Here is a 16,653-nt window from a genome sequence, read left to right as displayed (position 1 = left end):
ACGTACGTACGTACCACATCATATTGGCATTGATTTGCTACGTATGTTTGTATATACATATTCAGATAGGTAATACGGAGACACACACATGATAAGTGAACTCCCAGTTATCTATCATTATCCACTCTTTTATCCAGCATGTTTTTCATTCAAGAATGGCTTCTTTCTTTTATCAAGTATAATTCTGTAATCAACACTTGGTCGGGGGCTTATGGAATATAATTATAATTGCCACTCCCCCCCCAACACAAATGCTGAAGATTAACTGCAAAGGAAAGGAACAACAAAATTCCTAACCTAATGCCAACCTGTATTATTTATTCTAAAGTCAGATAAAAATGAAATTTGTAGAAATGTGTCATTTGAATTTATTCGCATCTTCTTGATTATTGGTACTTGCTATAGATTGTTTGTGCCCCCCCCCCAAATTCATATGTTGAAATCTTAACCCCTCAATGCAATGGTAATCAGAGGTGGGGCATTTGGTAAGGGGCTAGGTCATGAGGGTGGAGCCTTCATGAATGGGATTAGTGCTTTTATGAACGAGCCCTCAAGAACTCCCTTGCCCCTAAGGACACAGTGAGGGGATGGCTGTCTATGAACCAGGAGCCTGCCAGGGCCTTGATCTTAGACTTCCCAGCCTCCAGAACTGTGAGAAATGAATTTCTGTTGTTCATAATCTACCCAGTCTATGGAATTCTGTTAATAAGTTGCTTGGGATTCATTGGTGCTTTAAAGTCTTTCTTTCCTTTTTATCCCCTTTTTCTGGCAAGACGCACGGACTTGTATGAGTTGGGAGCATCTTTGACATGACAGGCAGAGCCAGGTGTGGGGCATGACTCATAATCCTCACACCTGCTCTTGTGCGCTCACGCGTGCGTGCGTGCAAACACACACACACACCATACACTTGTGTTGAAATGTCAGGTCTTTAGCCCTCGAAAAGCTATAATAAAATATAATAAAATTGAGGACAATTTTGTCCTGCTGAGTTTTTCAAGCCTGTGGTGACAGAGCGCTGTCCTCAATGGTGGACTGTATTATTACAAAATCCATGAACTTGGAGTTCGTGCTTGACACTGGTACTTCCTTTTTAATGCCAAAAAAAGGCCTCATCTTGGGGTGTGTGTTCAATTACTGTAGGCTGTTGGGGACATTAATAAGTGGAAATTCTCTGATGTAACTTCTAGAAAGAAATCTGTATTTAGGCAGTCTCTCAGGCCTCCTGAAACTAATAAACAATTCAAGCTTAGAACTAAGCTCTTAGGGTGTGGGTTTTCCTGGTAATTGAATGTTTGGAAAAGAAACTTTTTTGGTCTCAACCATTTGGTTGAAAAGCTTGATCAAATGTGTTAAGGATCCTTCTTATAAATTGCATGACCATAACTGGATCTTTCTTTCATGATTGAGGATTCTACAGAGACCCGTGCATTTGATAAATAAGAGAGGAAGCTATCGAAGAAAGTTCAGGAGATCCTTCCTATACCTGTGCCTTTTTCCTTTCTTCCTAAATCCCTGATGTTCTTTGTTTTCTTGTCACTGTGATGACAGAACTCTGGAGACTGCTACCACCACTGCCGCTTACTAGCTCCCGAGCCCTTTCTGTGCGCCTGGTGGTGTGCTGAGAGCACCCCAGGAAGCCTGGCCACAGCCCATTTCCCAGCTAGAGATGCTGGAGCTCAGGGAGTTTGAGTAACTTGCTCCAGGCCTTGCAGCTGGAAAGCTGGAGGGTGGGATTCCATTCAGGTCTGGCATCTGAACGTGTGCTCTCAATCACTGGGGCTTTCGCCTCTTTCTCCAAAAGGGAGCAAATTGAGGCTTGGCAAATTAGGTTAATAGTGGCTTTACTCTGTGTGTGTGTGTGTGTGTGTGTGTGTGTGTGTGTGTGTGTGTATTTGTTTCTAGAGCCATTAAGGATAAGCCCAAATATTTTACTGAACTCTTTTTTTGCCCCATTATGCAGTTAACATACTTGGATAGACTGGTGATTTTCCATCCCCCCACCCCAATTTTTTGCTCCCTTAGAAACCCCTCAGTTTTACTTGATTGCTTTTTTCTTTCCAGTAAGCTGAATTTTGAGTCTGTGACTTGTGTAACACCTATAGTCTTTTTGCTTAAGGGTGAATTTTGGTGACTTAAGGGCTACCAAAAAGTATTTAAAGTTTCTGTCAGGGGCACCTGGGTGGCTCAATCATTAAGTGTCTGCCTTCAGCTCAGGGAGTGATCCTGGCGTTCCGGGATCGAGCCCCACATCAGGCTCCTCTGCTGGGAGCCTGCTTCTTCCTCTCCCACTCCCCCTGCTTGTGTTCCCTCTCTCACTGGCTGTCTCTCTCTCTCAAATAAATAAAATCTTAAAAAAAATAAAGTTTCTGTCAATTTCTTTGGGACTAGCAGGAGAATTTAAAAACTGGAATTTCCATCTCTTAGTGGCTCCTTTCTAGAGGAAACCTAATCTCTGGGGATCCTTGCCAAGAATAAATGCAGAAGAGGTATTGCTTGCAGACCATTGTCCTTGGGCTCAGACAGCCTCCTCCTGTCTCCTGGCCCCAGGGTATAAATAGAGGCACAAAGGAGACTGGCAGAGATCTTGCTGACAGCCCTTCCACACTTCCAGAAAACATGACTTGTTGCCTATAGAAAAGTCTGTCTCATGGTTGGCAGCTCTTCTGTCTCCAGTAGATGAAGATTCCTTTTTAGAGCAGTGGCCTCTCTGGACTCCCCTGGTATCTTTGTGTCTATCGCCAGTGTGTGCCCCTAGTAAGCATTTATTAGGAACTGGGGATGAGAAAATGAGCAAGGTCTAGCTCTTACCCATGGGAGCTTGCTTGGAGAGAACTTAACTAGGTGGCAGCATGACAATAAGTCCGTGGAGAGTATGGATGAAGGGCTTGGGGACACAGGAGAGGAGTCCTAGTTTCTACCTGGGTCAGTCTAGGGGGGGCCTCCCAGAGGAGGTGACATTTGAGCTGGGTCCTGAGGGATCAGAAGGAGCTAATCAGGTAGAAGGACCAGCATGCAGGCAAGAGACCAGATTTGCCAAACTGATCATTGTATTTGGAAAAGGGTGACCTGGTACATTTAACTGGCTCATTCTGCCATCCATTTCCATGGAATTCATCATTATGTTCTTGGGTGAGGAGAGAGGTGAGAAAAACAGGGAATTCCCTCCCCTGTGTAGTTTGGCAGCATTGCCCTGTTCTCTTGCAGAACACATGGAATTTGCTTCTTCCATCTGGCCTTCAAGCTGGAGTCCTGAACATTTGTGCTCCTCTTCTATCCGCATGGCTTTTTTACAAAACTGTTCTGAGGATTGAAAAGACAAAGCTTCCGTTCCATTTACTTCCCTTAATCAAAAGCCTGTGCGGCCACTGGCAGTTGAGTGTTTCCTCCTTTCCGGCCTCCCCCAGGGACGCATGTGGAGGTGGGAGATGGGCCGGAAGTGCACGTACTGCAGCAGGCGGAGGCCAGCCAGTGCTCTGAGCCAGTTCTGACTCCCTCGGTGGCCGTGTCCCTGCGGGGCACAGGAGGCCCTCCTGTGGGGGCTTTCCCTCGGCTGGGGCTCTGCTCCCCGGGGAAGATTTTCCTCATCCTCCTTGGAAACGGTCGTTTTCTGGGCCTTGGTCCTTCCACGGGACCACCAGCCCTTGCCATGCCTCCTCCGTCCGCACCGCACTGTTTGCTGTCGTGTTCTCATTGTCCCTTTCAATCCCATTTGGTGTCTGCGTGTGAGTGGGGGAGGGTGGGATTGTTCTGGATTGGGGGGACAGGACAGAAAAGAGAATAGGGAGACTTAGATTATAATGAGAGTTGGGTGCAACTGATGATTAAGTGCCAGTGTTCATGGAAAGGAAAATTAAACATTGCTTGATTTTAGAATGGTTTCTTAATTGAACTTTTATTGACTTATTGTTCGGTCAGGAATCCTGTGGTGAAATGTCAGGGTTTTGAAGACTGCTGGGTTTCCGTTCGTTCTGCCACATCATTGTGCAGCAATAAAACTAGGACATGAAACTCCGGCATGGGAGTCGAGAAGGGTTAGGAGTGTGCCTCAACCCGGCGAAGCTCCATCCCAGACAAGGTGCTTTCTTTTGGGCACATCTTTGGTCCAGCCTTGTTCTGCTCGGGCCTTTTCTATCAAGATGTTTTGCCGGCTCTGGGATAGCTGCAAGCAGCAACAGCCTTAGCTGCCGTTCTTCCACGAACGTGACCTCACACCATCCAGGTGGCTTCCTTAGCGGGAGCCGAAGTGAAACTCTCTGGTGCAGCCCCCCATGTCAGCAGACACAGAACGTCAGGGGGAGGAGTGAGCTTGGAGACCGTCTGTCCTAACCCTCCGGAGCCCACACTCTGCGATAGCTTTTCCAATGGCAGAAATAGGGCTGAAGCCCTGGACTCGCCTCCTCCTAGCCCCGTGGCTTTTCTACCCCACTTAGCCGCTACTGTGTGTGTGAGCGCTCTTTCAGCAACCAGTCAGGTCAGGTGGATTCGAACCAGTCATTGCCCAAGCGTCCGGGCAGTGCTTCTTTGCCCTGGTCACACTTAGAATCAGCCGGGAGCATTTAAAAATACCCACACCCAGGTCTCACCCACCAGTTGGATCTGAATCTCTGAGTGTGCCCACCCTCCTGAGGTGAGCTCTCTAACAACTTTCCCCAGCTGATTCTAAAAATGCAGAGAGGATTAAGAAGGCCTGTTCTAGGGCGGAGAAGGAAAGCAAGCTTTGCCTAAGGATCTTTAATTTGCTGACTGGACAACAGTTTGCTAACACAGACCTAATGTCTTCTATTGCCCTGAGAAAATAGTTCTCTCGGAGCAGGTTAAAGCCTAGAGCAGTTTTTTTTTTTTTCTTCTTCTTCTTTCATCCCAGATTTGCAAGTGAGCCAGGTATGCCCTGACTGATTCAGAAAGGGATACTGGGCTTGGAAACTGAAACAATTATTGAGGATGGAGCTTCCTTCCCTCCACCAGTGACTTGGAGGACCATCAGTGGGACCAGGGACCCCATCTTCCCCTGTCTGCTCTACCCCCCCATAGAAATCTGAGAGTGAATTTGTTTTGCATTAGAAATAATTAATGTCAGATCTTGGATGAGTTTGCTACAGTAATAAGGCAGCTGGTTATAATACAAATGCCTCATTATTTCTCAGAACCTGTTCTTTCAAAAGGCCGGCAAAGGTGTTTAAAGGATACTGCCTAAAGCCATCTAAATTGTCCCTGCTTCCCCTCTTTCTTCCTCTTCTGAAGAGAGTGGGGGGCTAGGGGAAGGGGTCACTGCAGTGGTGTGCTGGGGCTGTTGCTTGTGCTGGTGTGGGAGAGCCAGTTGTGCCCATCTCCTCCCCTTGCCACATTCAGTTGCTTCACATTGGAAGTTGGCCATGGTGGGAGTATTTACACCATGGAAATAGACAAATGCAAAAATTAGGGAATCCTCCCCCCACCCCAGAAAGCAGATTATTAAACATTAACCAGCATGTATTCTCTGGACAGTTCCCAAGTAGAAGATAGGAGTGTTGTTACTGGGGATTATATTTTAAATTATTCTCCAAAGAAGATTCTAGAAGCTGGTGGTATTAATATCATGCTTTCATAGTATATCTAAAAGGGATCTCGAACTTCTTGTGCTCAAAATGAAACATCCAGATTTCTATCTCCCACCATCCAAACTATGTCCCTTTCTAGTCCCTCCCAGCTCAGGAAATGGGAACTCCATCATTGTACTTCTTCTCTCTCAGCCACTGATTTCCTTGCAGTTCTTTGAATACTGAATAGGTCAATATGGTTCCCCCTCAGGGCCTCTGCATGTGGCATTGCTAACATCTGGAACCTCCTTGCCATGAATATCCAATGGCTCGTTCCCTCACCACGTACCCTTCAGAGCTCTGCCCAAATGTCTTATTCAAAGGGGCCTTTCCTGATCACGTATCAGAACATCCTACCCAGCACTGTCTCTTTTTTCCCCATAACATTATTCCTGCCTGACACGTATTTGTTGACTGTTTTGCATCTGGCCAGCCCTAGCAAGTAATCTCCAAGCAGCAGGGCTTTTGCTGTGGTGTTTGCTGCTGTAGCCTCAGTGCCTAGCAGAGTGTTTGGCATCTAGCAGGCAATAAACATTCCTCAAATGAATGAGTAAATGTTTGTGAGGATACATGCACAGGGAGAGTGTGTGTGTGTGTGTGTGTGTGTGTGTGTGTATAAAATCTGTGTCAGTGGCAGACCCTAGGAAATGGTCCCTATTGGACCACTTTGGACAGCTGTTGTTACTAGACGGGATGGGAACTCAGCAATCCCTTAATTCAACTCTTCATTCACAGATGAGGTCCTTGAACTCATGCAAGGGCAGATGACTTGCTCCAGGGCCAGTTAGTGAGGGGAATGCATTTTTCTTTTACAAACAAGATATTTTCAAAAGCAGAATACCCCGATAATATCAGTCAGCAGTTTGCGGGATATTGGTTCTTCCCATGTGTTACGGTTTTTTTCTTCATCTCTGCGCAGCCTAGGAGAAGAGATTTCAAAGAGACTTTCATCCCCTTTGGGTAGGATAATGCTTTCCAGAGCACTCGTAGAAAAGGCTCAGAGCCGTTCCTGCACCACTGTCGACATGGGGTCCTTCCACATGGGCTGAGTCAGGGCCAGGAAGCACCTTGAACTTATTGCTTTGGGCCTTTGGCAAGAAAACTGGTAGCTGGTACTTTTAGGAGTCCGGGGTGAAGCCCGGGCATAACTACAGGTCTTGAGCTAACAGCATGGCTGGAGCCTCGTGGCTTTTTAATGCACACGTCTCAGCTCTGCAAGCTTTCACTTCTTATCTGTGCCAAGTCCCCTTCCTGGGACTCATGCCCGGGGTGGGGAGATCTTTCTGGCCCTCCCTATGACAAAAATGTGCAAGAGGAATGTTGATTTCTTTGGAGCTTTTACTGTATAGTGAATTTGACTAGCGTCATCTGAAGTTTCCAAATGTATGTTTGTGAATTTATTGCTTAATAAAACTCACTTGAAGAAAACGGGGCTGGTGGGGAGACATTTGGATTGATTTTCAAACAATCAGGATTTGAGAACAATTTGCAATGAGGTCTCTCCTGCTGATGCTGAGCCAACGCCGGGAGTCCTTTTCTACGAAGCTTGCAGTTCTTTCTCTGTGAATTATTTCTCTGAGTGATCTAAGGATGCATTTGGTTCACCGGGAAAGCTCTTTGCCCTTGGAGTAAATTTAGCTACAGACTTGCATGTTCAGATTTGGGTACTCGTGTGAAGAATTTTTCTTAAAAATGGACGCACAGTCCCCTAAATGACAGGCTCAGTCTGTTGGTATGTATTTTACAAATCTTCTCCCTGAACGTTGTACCATTGGATTTTTCGAGGCTGCAATTCATGTCAGGATAAGTAAGCTTTCAGGATGTTGGTACCGAAACACCAGGGCTCTGTGTGGTGAAGTGTGGGAAGGTTTTGGACTCATAATGGGCTCCCAGCTGTGGTAAGGGTTAGACCTTCATAAGTCTTACTCAGTAGCTGTGTCTATCTGTGTATCCCTGGCTGCAGAATTTCCTCTCAGGACTGCGTGGGAGCTGGGAACCTGTGTATGGGTTCATTTCAGGCTCCATTTCTTCTGTTGTGAGTGCTATAACTTATTTCTCACAGAGACCAGACGACTTTCCAGCCTGGAAATACACCCAGATCGTGTGTCTGTGTTCCTCACACTACGGTTTAAGCTCATCAGAGCGTTTCTGGATCATTATTGCCTGGGTTCAAACCTCGGCGCTGTTGGCTGTGAGACCCGGGGCAAGTAACGTATCTTCTCCTTGCCTCAGTTTCTCATCTGTACAAGGGGAATAACAGTAATACTGACCTCACAGGGTGTGGTAGGGATTAAGTAAGCTAATGTAGGTAGTGTTTACAGCCTATCACATAGGAAGCACTCGACACATATCCTTATTATTATTATAATGATAACTTGCTTACATTTAACCCGATTCCCCTGATCGTCAGTGGCTGTCTATTCCACTTGCTACTCCAGATTAGTTATGTGTCTGTTTAAGTCTGCTCTGGGGTTGGATATTCACACGTGTCTTTGGAATGTCCTTCACTTCATAAGTTCTATGTATGGTGTTTTCCTTGAGTGTCCTTCCTTTCTTTTCATACCTCCAGAACTCTCTGGCTCATTCAGTTATCAGCCTGGAAGCACTGACATCACTTCTCTCACCACCCTCCTTCCTACGCTAAAGTATTGGTACTTTTGGTTTCCAATTAGACAGCGTATCTATAAGCAAGCCCTGGCCATCTTATCTAGCTGGAACTGGAGAATGCTCCTTGACAAGCCCTGCAAGTGTTATCTCAGGAAAGGTGAAGCTGCGTCTGCTTCATGAACTATTCTGTCATGTGTGGCCATAGGTGGGAGCAGCATGCCTTATGCACCCCGGGAGCAGGTGGGGACACCTAGACAGGCAGCTGGTGAGTGTTAGGTCCAGGGCAAGAAGCAAGAGACAGAGTCTCAACGTAAATAGGAATTTGAATGTCTGAATGGAAGCCACAGTCAGAGAAGGAGAGTCCCAGAACCCTACTCTTGGAATAGGTGCCCAGGTTCACAGCCTGTGGGGCAGGGGAGGGCAGGTGGATGGAGAGACAGGTGGTCAGGGAGGGCGTGGGGCAGTTGAACAGTTTCTGAGAGACTTGATCAGCTCAAGCTGCTTGCTGGGGGCTAGGTATGTATTCACCGGCTCTGGCAGTTCGACAACAAAAGCTGTGGCGCGGTGCCAACAATTCCAGAACCACAGCTAGGTCTTGGCCGACCAGTGTAAAGGAGAGTGATCCATGGATAGAGGCATGTGTAAGAGTCCCACCCTGTGTTGACTCCCCAGCAGATAAGAACTCAGCCACCTCTTCTGGTTTCCCTGGGGTCCTTTTTGGGGTTTTGTGTCTTTGATGTTAGCCTTCTCGGTCTGTCATGCAGTCTCCTCCTCCTTTTCCCTTTAAACGTGGATGTTCCTCAGAATTCTTAGGACCCTTCGCTTCTCATTCATCTTCCTCTCCCGTAATCTTATACATGTCTGTTTTTCTCCTGTTTCTTAAAAATTCTATTTCAAAATAGTTTTGAAAGGCTTATGATGCACAGACCACCCTCCTACACAGCTTTACCCTGTGTCCATTTCCACTTTGTGGAAGACAGTACTTTTAAACTTTTTTGGCAATTTCTTTTCATAGTTGTCCCCTTATTTCTATAATATTCTATACCACTAGCTCTTCATATATCAATTTCAGACAATGCTTGAAATTAACAGATTTCTTCCAGTGTTGATGAGGATTTAGTTCTCTTGCATCTCCCTGCACTTCCCTCCCTCATCCTCCTAAGATAGTTCTATTTCTCGTTAAACCAGTGATCAGCATTTACAATATTACTGTAGTAATATTCATTTTATTTTTATTTATTTTTTTTTAAGATTTTATTTATTTGACAGAGAGAGGCAGTGAGAGAGGGAACACAAGCAGGGGGAGTGGCAGAGGGAGAAGCAGGCTTCCCGCTGAGCAGGGAGCCTGATGTGGGGCTCGATCCCAGAACGCTGAGATCATGACCTGAGCCGAAGGCAGACCCTTAATGACTGAGCCACCCAGCGCCCCGTATTCATCTTAGACCAAGATAGAAGACTATTGATATTTATTTCCTAGTATCATTTTTATTTCTACTAGAGTCAATAACTGCTCCTAATTCTCACGTGTTGATTTTTGAATATAGCTATTCATTTCTTCTTTTGTTCCTGAATGCCACATTCTATCTATCACAAACCTACAATTTTTTTTCTAAATATTCATGTATATCTGGTTACATTTCAATTGTCCTTTCCTTTTTCCTGAATACCTTCCACCATAGCCCTCCCTCCTACTCTGGTCATGTTCCTTGTTCTCTGGATCCACTGAGTACTCCCATGCTTGGCAGAGAAATCTTCTGGAGCTTCCAAAGAAAGAATGCATGGCAATTAATTTTTTTTTTTTTTTGAGTGCTTGCTCATCTTCATCTGAAATTGTTTCTTATTTACCCTCACACTTGATTGAAAGTTTGGATGGGTTTGGAATTCTAGATTTGAAGCCATTTTCCCTCAGAATTTTGAAGACATTCCTTCATGGTCTTTTAGATTCCTGTGTTGCATTTGATAAGCCTAATGCCATTCTATTTTTTTCTTTGTTGTTTTTCTTTTCTAAAAAATGGGCATAATCTTGTAAAATATGATGTCTTATGAAAATATAAAGAAATATTAAGTGTATAGCTTGGTAGATTTTTACAGATGTATCTACCTGTGTAACGCTATCCGGATCACCAACCGAGAAGGTTCCTTGGTACCTCTTTCTTGTCAGTACTGCCTCAGCCTACCCTAGAGATAACCAGTTATCTGACTTCTCTCACACAGATAGCTGTATTAGTTCTGGAACTTCGTATATGGAATCATGCGGTACCCTTTTGTGTCCGGCTGCTTCTGTTCAGTAAACAGCTGAGATACGTCCCTGGGGTTGTGCATATTAACTGTTCATTTATTTTTGTACTATGTGGTATTCCACAACTTCTATCCATTCCCCTGTTGTTGGACTTTTTGGTTGTTTTCAGACTTTGGCTGCTATGATTAAAGCTGTTAAGGACATTCTGTGCATGTCTTTTTGAGGACACACACTTTATTTCTCTTGAGTAAATACCTGGAAATGGAATTGCTGGATACTGCGTTACAGATTTGACCAGAGAGTTCGACAGTTTTCCAAAATAGATGAACCACTTTTCCCAATTATGAGACTGCCAGTTGCTCCGTATCTTCCCTGACACATGAAGCTGTCAACCTTTTAAACCGTAGTCATCCTTGTGGGTGAGTAGTGCTAGCCCACTGAAGCTGTCATTTGCATTTTCCTAACGAGTAATTACACGTTAAATATTTTTTCATACATTTACCAGCCAGTTAGATACTTTTTTTTTTTTTGGCAAAATGTCTACTTGATTCTTTTGCCCATTTAAAAAAATTAGCTTGTTGATCTTTATGGATTTGAAGGAGTTCTCTCTATATTCTGGATACAAGTCATTTGTCAGATACATGTATTCAGATTATCTTCTCATAGGCTATGACTTGCTTGTTTAGTTAATGGTTTTAGTTTTGTAAAAGTCTAGTTTATTCATTTTTACAAAAGTCTAGTTTTGGTTTTACGAAAGACTAGTTTATTCATTTTTTAATAGTTGTTATGTTTGGGGTCCCATTTAAGAAATCTTTGCCTACCTCAATGACACAAAGATATTCTCCTTGTGATTCGTCTGGATTCTGTATTGTTTTAATTTCACATTTTATTTTATTTTGTTTTTTTTAAAGATTTTATTTATTTATTTGACACAGAGAGAGACAGCCAGCGAGAGAGGGAACACAAGCAGGGGGAGTGGGAGAGGAAGAAGCAGGCTCCCAGCAGGGAGCCCGATGCAGGGCTCCATCCCAGGACCCTGGGATCACGCCCTGAGCCAAAGGCAGACTCTTAATGACTGAGCCACCCAGGTGCCCCTAATTTCACATTTAGGTCTATGACCCACCTTCTGATATCATTATGATTCCTATTCCTTTGTATGTGGACTATGGTTATGTCTCTGGGAGATTTTGGTTTTATGTTTATAACCTAGGTGTTTTGAAATTTTACTCTTACATGCTTTGATATAAGCCTGTGTTTGGTCCCTGTGTATGTACTTGGAGGGCCCTTTCAAACTGGGAATTTGTTCTTCAGTTCTGGGACATTTTCTGCGCATGATTTCCCAATAATTTCCTTTATTCTCTCATTCCATTCTCTTTCTAGAGTTCCTATTAGTCAGCAGGTGGACCTCTAGGATTGATCATCTAAGTCTTTAATCTTTCTTATTTTCCTTCTCTCTGACTTTTGATACACTTTCTAGTTCCCTTCAACATCATTGTCTTCCTTGTACTTCTAGCTGTTTTAGTTGTCCCTTTTTGTTCCCAACAGCATTTTCTTAAGTGTTTTTTGGAAGGCGAATCAGCCTCTCTGCAAGCGCTTTAGGTTGAGCCCTTTCGGTTGAGCCCTTTCATTTGTGAAATCGGTTTGCCTTCCTCCAGCCGCTTTCTGTTGTTCAGTGCTATCCACTTTCTTGCGCGCTGTGCTGTTGTATGCTTATATCTTCTTCACTACCCCAATTTCATGCTAGCGTGGTCTTGGGAACGAGAGGACATCTACCCTTGCCATTACTCTACATTCTACCTCATTGTTTCTGTTCCCTTGTTTATCCCCAATATATTTTTTCAATGCATAGCCATGTCTTGAGTTCCAGATACACAAATTCCTGTGGGACACACTCCACCCAAAGGTCAGTACTCTCACGACAACACCCATCACTTTTTCCTCACCTGTTCTTTCTTCTGAGCTCTCAGTCTTAGTGAATGGCACTGACATTTATCTAGTCTATGCAGGAAAACCGAGTCATTCTTAATTTTTCCCACTCCTTGACTCTTACATGACATTGGCCCCCAGCCAGTTCTGTTGATTCTTTCAATGTCTCTTATCTGTCCTCAACTCAGCACTCTTGCTGCTGTGTATAGTTGAGGCCCCTGTTATTATTCACCTCTAATACTGCAGTAACCTCTTCTTTGCTTTCTCTGCTTCTCATCTCAAGCAACCCCTAATCCATTCCCCATAATGCTGCCACACTGCCTTTTCTGACATTGGGATTTGAACTCTATGAGGACAAGAACTTTTGTCTTCATTCACCAATATACCCCCAACTCTTTGAACAGGACCTTGCTCTTGGTAGGCACTCAGTGAGTATTTGTTGATGGGATAGGTGAGCAAATCTGATTTTGCCACTCCCTTCCCATGGATTTTCAGTGCCATGCCCCACCGCTCATCACCTGTGTGATAAAATCTGAGTTTCTTATCATGACATGACTAGCCCTGGTCTAGCACTCGGTTCCCACTTCTTCCCAAATCACCTTTTTTTCCCTGTCAACACTGAATAGCTCGGTCCAGAGAGCACCCTGCTCTCTCAGGTCTCCAACTCATCACACTCTTTCTGGGACGCCTCCTGTTCCTTTGCCTGTCTGGCAAGTTGAATTTACTTTTTAAAGTTTCATCACAGGAATTACCTCCCTGACAGAGGCTCTTCTGGACACTCAAGGCAACTTACACTTTCCTTTCTTTATGGCCTCATCCTACATCGTGTACCTTCTGTGGGAGACATGAGTACTTTCTTCAGTCTTGGGTTCCACTTGCCTTCTGGGCATTCAGGAACATTACACTTCCCTGTTCCTCTGGAATTGTGTATGACCAGGTGACTCTCGCTGGCCAGCACATGAATGGGGTTGTGCTGAGGTATACTTAAGAATTGGAGTATGATTCTGCATCTCCTCCTTCATCTGTCAAGATTGCCGGCTATAATCCAAAGAGTGGAGTCTCTGTTAGCCTGTGTATCTGAATGAGGGTGAAAGAGAACACAGTCCCTTCCCCCCATTTGCTCATGACGGACACAAAATATGAACAACAAATAAACCTTTATTGTTTTAAGCGACTGAGATGTTGGGGTTGATGTTGCTGCAGCATAAGCTAATCTATCCTGACTAATATATTTTTATCATAGTCATTACCTTACCTTTTAACAACATCAGTTTACCATTTCTTTGAGGACCACCATATCATTGCATCCTTTTTATGAATGGGCACTTAAAACATTTGTTAGCTAGTGCTAGACTAGAAGACTTCATATATATATATATTATTATTATTATTATTATTATTTTGAGCATCTAGAGTGTTCTTGGCACTGTGCTAAGGATTTTACCCATGTTATTCGTTTAGTCTTTACAACAATGCTGTGAGGTAGGAATGACTATTACAGTTTTCCTGGAAGGGAAAGAGGCTCCGAGGGGTTTAGGTGACTTGCTCACTGGTCCAGCCTCTGGAGAAGAGGCAGAACCAGCAGTCAAACGTAAACGGATCTGATTCTGAAGCTCAGCCCTTTCCGCATGCAAACCTAGGAATGACAGATGACGAAAGCTCTGCCTGCTGGGAGGTTCCTGTCAAAGCAGATATTCCTGTAATGAGCATTGTAAAGGATAAATAAACAAGCACTGAACACATGTAAGTAAATAAACAAAATTGGAAACATGTTCTTAGCATCTAATGGGAACTGGGGAATTCTTCAGATAACTTTACAGTTCTTGAGGAAGAGCCAGCCACATACTGTGCACTCATCAAAAATTCCATCCGCCGTCCAGAGTGAAAGCCAGCCCAGAGCACTGCTTGCTTGGTCCGGTACTGGCTGGTAGGGCGGACTGCTGGACCAGTGTCCCTGGTGGCCTCTGTGAACATGTACTGGTGGTCAGTGACAAGGCAAGGTCACGTGGCCCAGCCTCTGGCCTTGGTGTGGCGTTCTCAGAAACACGTTCTCTCACAATGCATCGGCTGCATATTCAGGCTGGTATTAGGTGATGCCCTGAAGTAGACGGACGGTGGAATGAAGACTTGCTCCAAGACTCATGGAAGTATGGGTGACATCCTGGCCCACTGAAGGAGTAGCCACAACTAAAGGGCTGGGCTCAGGCCAGAGAGAGCTTTCAAGAAGGAGGCAGTAGCAGCCAGAGAGGCGAAGGGGCTGAATGCCAAAAATTGCCACGTGGAGGGTTTTCCCAGGTGCGTAGGAACACCATGGAAATGAACCTCCGAGTTGGACTTCGACCTAGAACATTCTCATTTTCTTTAAGCTGTTATGCCTGACTCTCTATTGACTTTTATTTGTATTTTTGGTTCTTTCTTGCTACTCTGAATTTTGATAGTACATAACTTTCACATGGTATTTCTCATGTAGTACTGTGTATAATATATATAATAAACATGTATTTGGGGAAGTTGAATGTCATTTGTACAAGCAGTTTACATGTTTTTTTAAAGTCAAAGAGCAGAGCTTACATACCTTTACGAGAGGATCTAGCATGAGGCTTCACATGTTTGTGGCTCTGTCGGCTTTCTAGTTTGTGCCACCTCCTCGGGAAAATAGCTGCTGGTTGCCAGCAGTGTCTTTGATTTTGAGAATATTAAGGACTCAGAATACAGAAGTACCCTTTGCCAATCAGATTTACCTTGGCACATTACAGGAAAGGATAACTATCTTAGGACTGGGTAGTTTGAATAATTTGGCAGGCTCTGGGCTATAGGGGTGGTCTCTAGTTTTCTGGTACCTGGCCCCTGGGTAGACTTAGTGTGTGTGAGTTAGATAGTGAAGGTGGTTGGGGGACAAGGGCTCTGGATGGGTTGGTTTACATAAGAAAATCATCACAGGCGAGTTGTTTGCTATCTCTAGGAACTGGCTAACCCCTGGAGGGCAGTCTCTCTAGGCCAGCCAGGTCCTCCACATGTCAAAGCATTATCAAATATAGAGAGTAAAAAACCATGAATATTGGGGCGCCTGGGTGGCTCAGTCGTTAAGCGTCTGCCTTAGGCTCAGGGCGTGATCCCGGATCCCTGGAATCGAGCCCCACATCAGGCTCCTCCACTGGGAGCCTGCTTCTTCCTCTCCCACTCCCCCTGCCTGTGTTCCCTCTCTCACTGGCTGTCTCTCTCTCTAATAAATAAATAAAATCTTTAAAAAAAAAAACCATGAATAATGTGACCTTATTTCTGTAGGGACTGGACTACAGAAAATTCTGAGAGGCCTGTCATCTATACCATGACTGCTCTTACTCTTCTCAGCGACGTGACAGATGCAGGGGGTCGTCCCCATTTTACAGATGAAGAAACTGAAACAGTTTGCCCCAGGCCATACAGCTGGCCACTGATGGAGTCGGGATTTGTGCTCAAATTCTGCTATCGTTCCCTGGAGGTTTACTGCATCTCACAGAGGAATCGCTTTTGTTCCATGTGCCACTTGAGGCAGCCCAGTAATTAGGCCTGAGCAAAGGGAAGGAAGTTCTTGTCTGGCCAGTGCGCACCGTCCCCGCACTGCCTTTATTCAGCCTTGGCGTCAGCTGGAAGGGTTGCTTTTTTTTTTTCCCCTTAAACTAAACTTCCAATTTGGACATACATCAAAATCCAAGGTGAGTTCTAAAAACCCAGGGGTACCGCAGATCCAACATGTTTGTAGCTGCCTGGGGGCAGCCTGAGGGCAGCAGACAGGGTTGGGAGGTGGCCAGGCTGTACCCACTGGAGTGGGCCCGTAGCTGGACACTCAAACCAAACCAGTGGAGAAAGGCCCGGGGTGGGGAGTCAGCTCTGTTGTGAGGTGTTTGGCCCAAGGGGGCGGAGTGTGGATTGAGTCTCTGTGCTGCTTTCCTTCCCCTCAAGGGCAGTCCCCAGCTCTTGCTGTGTGTTGGTGACACACTGATGACCGAAACCTCCAGCATCTATCTGTTTTAGAAAGCAAGATTGCTGTGCAATAATGTTTGCTTAAATGACTGCCAGAGGATCCCTTTAGAGTCCAAACAGATCGCCTCTGGGTGCATCACCAGGGCCAGCGGGGCGAGGCCATGCTTTAGCAGCTGGATAGCTCACCGTCCAGAGTGGAGTAGCTTTTAGGTGTGCGGGCTTTGGAGCGACACTGCTGACCTTCAGTTCTTAGCACTGCCCCTTCCTAACTGTGTGTCCTTGGGCAGATGACTTAATAAGAGCTAACGCTTCACAGCTTTTGTCAAGGGCCGGGTACTC

This window comes from Ailuropoda melanoleuca, chromosome 3 (assembly GCF_002007445.2).
Source record: "Ailuropoda melanoleuca isolate Jingjing chromosome 3, ASM200744v2, whole genome shotgun sequence".
NCBI lineage: Eukaryota > Metazoa > Chordata > Mammalia > Carnivora > Ursidae > Ailuropoda > Ailuropoda melanoleuca.
The sequence above is the reverse complement of the archived record's forward strand: the minus strand, read 5'-3'. Positions refer to the sequence as shown.